Source organism: Coptis chinensis, chromosome 3, assembly GCF_015680905.1.
Source record: "Coptis chinensis isolate HL-2020 chromosome 3, ASM1568090v1, whole genome shotgun sequence".
Taxonomy (NCBI): Eukaryota; Viridiplantae; Streptophyta; class Magnoliopsida; order Ranunculales; family Ranunculaceae; genus Coptis; species Coptis chinensis.
This window is the reverse complement of record NC_141458.1, coordinates 59675226-59681225: the sequence shown is the minus strand read 5'-3', so window position 1 is coordinate 59681225 and position 6000 is coordinate 59675226. Positions and strand designations below refer to the sequence as shown.

The 6000-nt window shown below is 38.6% G+C and overlaps 1 pseudogene; it reads left to right on the top strand.

Annotated features, from left to right (window-relative positions):
• The first annotated feature begins 3602 nt into the window (after positions 1 to 3602).
• Positions 3603 to 4094, top strand: LOC147510221 (secreted RxLR effector protein 161 pseudogene; annotated as a pseudogene).
• The last annotated feature ends 1906 nt before the right edge of the window (positions 4095 to 6000 follow it).

Below are 6000 nucleotides of genomic sequence, written 5' to 3'. Positions count from 1 at the left end.
TATTCATTGATATTCATGCTACATGACTAAAGCGTACGTATATGAGTGGAAGTTATGGATAGAATTAACTCCTCATTATTATTATTATTTTGCCCGTTGTAAAATTTATTGGTAATGATAGAACCAAAAACAATTAAGATGATTGCTAAGTTTACTTAGCTTTCGATCAAGGGCTAATGGTGATATTATTATCGATGAAATTTTGAAAGTGGGGCAATTATACGTGTGTGACATAGAGTAATACTTTTTTACAGCAAACCATTAATTATTTTAATTATTGTCTATGCATGTAGTGTAACATGGCATCTAAGAGTATTGTTGCTGACCTGAACAAAGGAGAAAAACTGGATGGTCTAAATTATGATATTTGGCACCGTAAGATCCAGTACCTCCTAGAGGAGCAACATGTCCTCGAAACTCTGACTAATAATATGGAGCTGCCTGAGGAAGGCACTACTGCTCAACACCGTCGTAGCTTGGACGTGTACCAGAACTGGCAAAAACAGGATCGTTGTGCGCGCTTTACTATGTTAAGCAACATGCACAACGACCTGATTGGCGAGTTCGAGGGGTACAAAACCGCCAAGGAAATGTGGAATGCTTTAAAATTGACTTATGCTGGCACCACAGCTACTAGGTTACGTGCATTGACTTTGAAATTCGAAACCTATAAGAAGGCTTCAAATGACACTATGGTTGAACATCTTAAGAAGATGTCCCAGATGATACGTGACTTAAAAGCTACTGGAAATGTTCTTACTGATGAGCAGCAAATTTTGGCTATTTTGGGGTCCCTCCCTGATTCTTGGGAACAGATGAAACTCATTATGACGCATAATGAGAATATAACCAACCTTTCTCAGTTATCGCGTCATTTGGAGTTAGAGGCAGAGCGGCAAGTCGCTAGGGACTAATAGCGATCTTTGCCAACGCTTGTTTTTTGAACCAAGCAAGCACGGGACTAGGTCCAAGCACAAGCAAGATGGTAAAGCAAGTACAGGGGCTCAAAACAACACACTTGCGCCTAAAAGGAACATAAATAAGCGCCGTAGAGGTAATAGAGCTGGTAAAAAGCAAGACAAGTCTAAGATGGCTTGTAACAACTGTGGTGTACTTGGACACTTCGCTCATGAATGCACTGAGCCGAAGAAGGTAAACTCAAACACTTTTAGCTATTATGATTGCTTTGTTTGCACTAAGGTGCTTGTTGCTCATTCATGTGATCCTAATTGGATTGTGGATATAGGAGCAACCAAACACATCGCAAAAGACAGAGTAGGATTTGTGGAGTTTCGTCGGGTTCTAAGTGGCAGTCAAAGAATTTTTACGGGAAACAGTTCTAGTGAAGACGTACTGGAAATTGGAACATATCAGATACGGATGTGCACTGGTTGCACGCTGATACTCCATGATGTTCTTTATGCGCCAGGAGTTCGACGCAGTTTACTTTCAGTTATTTGTCTTTTAGAACTTGGTTTTGATGTTAATTTCAGCTTAGAAGCAGTTTCTATTTCTTTAGGTTCCATTTTGTATGGACGAGCTTTTATTTCGAATGGTTTATTTGAGTTGGATATTGATTTTGGTAATTATAATTCAGCTGATTCTTTTTTGACTTCTATGGATGATGATGTCGTTTCAAATTTAGTGAAATGACACATTACATTAGGACATATTGGGCAGGACAGGATGAATAGACTAGCAAGGGAAGGACTTCTGAGTCCTCTTGCAAAAGTCAATCTCCCAGCCTGTGAACACTGTCTGGCTGGGAAGTCAACTAGAAAACCATTTGGAAAGGCGCTAAGAGCCTCTGTTCCACTAGAGTTAATACATTCCGACATATGTAGACCATTTAATGTGAGGGCTCGTCCTGGTGCACTTTATTTTATCACATTCATAGATGATTACACGCGATTTGGTTATGTTTACTTAATTTCGCATAAATCTGATGCTTCTGATTTCTTCAAAAGATTTATGGCTGAAGTTGAGAATCAATTGGAGAGATGTATTAAGGCTCTCTCGAACTGACCGAGGGCGCGAGTATTTGTCTGAGCAAATAAGATTGCTCTGTGAACAAAAGGGCATTCGACGACAGCTTACTATTCCTTCAACTCCGCAACAAAATGGTGTTGCTGAAAGAAGGAATAGAACCCTTTTAGATATGGTGAGATCGATGATGGTGCAAGAAAACCTCCCCACGACCTTCTGGGGTGATGCTTTGCTGACTGCTGCCTACATTCTCAACAGGGTGCCCTCTAAGTCTGTCCCATCAACCCCTTATGAACTATGGACTGGCAGAAAACCTGAGTTAGGTCATATGTGTCCATGGGGTTCTACTGATTTTGTTCATACCCCGTCTTCACAAATTGGGAAGTTAGACATGAGAGCTAAGAAATGCATATTCATTAGATACTCTGAGCACTCTAAGGGTTATGTCTTTCTTCATGAACAAAATAATGGTGGGATGGTGGAAATTGAGTCACGCGATGTTGATTTTGTGGAAAATGATTTTCTAAGCAGGAAGAAAGCTCGATTGTCAACTGAGTTCTATGAGATGATAGAACCAATTGAGGCTACAGAAGAGGTAACTCCACCTACGCTCGGCGATGATGGGGTAATAATTCCTCCTTCTGAAGTTCCAATGATCGTCGAGGATAGTGGGAGTTTACCACTAGATGACTCAGATGATCAAGACAATCTTGAGCCACGTAGAAGCAAACGTGGAAGTGTACCCCGTCGTCGTTTTGAGATTGAAGGGGAAGCTTTCATGTGTGCTGCTATTGACGATGATGAGCCTAGGTCATACCAAGAGGCTTTGTCATCACCTGTTTCAAAGGAATGGTTTGCTGCTATGCAAGATGAGATAAGTTCCATGAAGAAGAACCAAGTTTGGGAACTTGTTGGTCTTCCTCAAGGGCGCAAAATGATTAAGAACATATGGGTTCTGAAAGTTAAGCAAACTGCAGATGGAGCTATTGATAAGTATAAAGCCCGATTGGTAGCAAAAGGTTTTAGCCAAATAGAGGGTATAGACTACGAGGAAACTTTCTCACCAGTGGTGAGATTTACCTCAATTCGCTTCATTTTAGCACTTGTTGCACATTTTGACTTAGAACTCTATCAGATGGATGTTAAGACAACGTTTCTTAATGGGGATCTAAATGAAGAAATTTATATGGATCAGCCCAAAGGCTTTGAGGTAGAAGGACAAGAGCGCAAAGTATGCAAGCTCAAAAAGTCTATCTACGGATTAAAGCAATCATCCAGACAATGGTACCTTAAGTTTCATCGAGCCATTACTTTATATGGGTTTGAGATGATTGAGGAGGATCATTGTGTGTATGCCAAACAATATGATAGGAGTTTTCTTGTGCTGTCATTATATGTTGACAACATTTTGTTGGCTGGAAATGATAAGGGGTTAATCATAGCCACTCAGAAGTGGTTGTCTGAAGTGGTTAATTATATGTTGACGACATTTTGATATGAAGGACATGGGAGAGGCAAATTTTGTATTGGGGGTAAAGATTACTCGAGATCATTCTAAGAGGTTACTTGGCTTATCTTAAGAGACTTATATTAAGAAAGGTCTCGAACGATTCCGAATGCAAAATTGCAAACCTATTGATACTCCTGTCCAAAAGGGTCATACTTTACATCTTGGTCTTTGCCCTAAGACAGAGGCAGGGAAGGAACAAATGGCTAATGTGCCCTATGCAAATGCAATTGGGAGTTTGATGTATGCTATGATGTGTACTCGACCAGACATTTGCTTTGCAGTAGGATTAGTGAGCCGTTTTCAGAGTAATCCTGGACATGCTCATTGGCAGGCAGTGAAAAGGATTCTTAGATACCTTCGTGGGACTTCAGACTATATGATTTGCTATCAAGGAGCAAGAGCAAACCTTCACGGGTACAGTGATGCTGATTGGGCTAGTGACTTGGATGAGCGTAGATCCACGTCTGGCTATACATTCTTACTTTCAGGAGGTGCTATTTCTTGGAGTAGTAAGAAACAAGCATGCATTGCATTGTCCACAATGGAGTCCGAGTATGTTGCTTGTTGTCTCATTGCTTCGAAAACAGATTTTGGTTAAGAAGAATCTTTATGCCAAAGACTAAATGTAGTGCAAAATGCCAAAGACCCTATCAAAAGTGCCTATTGTGGAAAATAACATGGCAACCACTATTAGCATTTGCTAAAGATCCTAAACATACCATGGAAAATCCAAAGCACCCATAAACATTTAGCTTTACTACATTTTAAAAGTAGTGTTAAAGTCATATGGTTCAATAAAGTAGAGCTAAAAAGTAGTGGGTGGTCCTCAAACAATATATCTCTCTCCCATCCCTTTAAAATAGAAAGATAAAGTAGAGTAAAGGACATGGTGGACTTTCTATATATATATAGATTGAGATATATTCACTTTTAGCTCTAAAATAGATTTATTTGACTTTTAGCTCTATCCTTTAACATTTTAGCCTCTACTTTTTGACTTTAGCTCTACTTTATTCCTTTATGGCTCATGTTTAGGAGCTTAGGACTTAAGTAGGTTATGATTTTGTATGTAATGACCTTATAACTTTGATAGTTATTCATGTTTTTTGAGATCGTTAGATTCTTTACTACATGAAATTATTCTATGCACATATTGTTTCCATATTTTTTGTTGTTAGATTATATGGATATTCATCATAAGGCTTTGGTCGTTCACTCACACGGAGACCACCTTGGCACATGGAATGTGAGCAAGATGAGATAGTATGAATGAGTTAAAATCTTTTACCTTAGAAAGGTTGATTAGATTTTAATAATCCCATGTCACAATGGATGTGAGCTTGGTGCATACAAATTATCGCCTCAAAATAGTTGAGATGAGTTATTAATTTTTTCAAATTATAACGAAAGCTTGTTAGCCGGATGTGAGACTTTAATCGATTCCTTTGGTAAGGAATTGGATTGAAAAACTCAAGTGAGGCGCTTGGTAAGTGACTTGACTAAGATTCGTATGGTGTGAAAGCTGACGACTTCTTTAAGAGCTCCACCGTAGCATGTAATCATACTAGATGTGCTTATTCAACCTAATATAAGTAAGTAATTGATCCTTGTTTACTTACTGTGTGAGCATATTCTTGTTTTAATGCCCTCAGTGACTAATGACTGTGTCATGAAGTAGATTTTGATGTATGCTACTCTAGCTTGTGACCTATGGCTAAGCATAACTTAAGCCTATGGAACATGTCTGGGAAAGCAATTAATCTGAAACTAAATGGCATGAGGAATTGAGGATGACTATTTGGTAACACATTATGGAGGCAATATGTACGCATTGACTTTGAGTTCCTGCTGGCAAAACTACTTGATTTTTCCATGATTTTTAATTCTAGTATGATATCCATAACTATAATTATTTATATGATTTATTTTTTATTTTTTAGGGAACTCAAACATGCGTACTGGGTTGAATATTAATCTGAGTTAAGACTCTTGAGGGATTAGAAAATATTCAACCAAATGTGACCAAATAAGTCTAGGGCAATTATGAGTTGTTAGAGATGTGATGTGCCATTTCAGTCGGGAATGACTTGATTTGAAACTCTCTCATGAAAGCAAGCTCTCGTTGGTTTCACGCTTTATCTCTCTGTATGAAGTTTGCAATGTTGTAGTTGGATAAGTGAATGATATAATAGTTCCACCATGGACGAGTGGGAGATGTAAGACTTGGGCTATACGTCCACAATGTGTGTTGGATAAGGACTCAAGTCTCCAGTGTATCTAAAACACTTAGAGAGATTGATCCGGATAAACAACAATCATATATCCTTTTATGCCTATATATTGGGAATAGAAAACCCAACATAGGTTATCTCTTGGATATCCATGCTCATTATCTCTTCTCTCCATTAATCATTAGCAAGCTAAATAGGGTTTTACTGTGTGAAAACAAAATCACTATTCTAGTAATTGTGGCTACGACAACGAGACAAGACGTGTCTTTAATT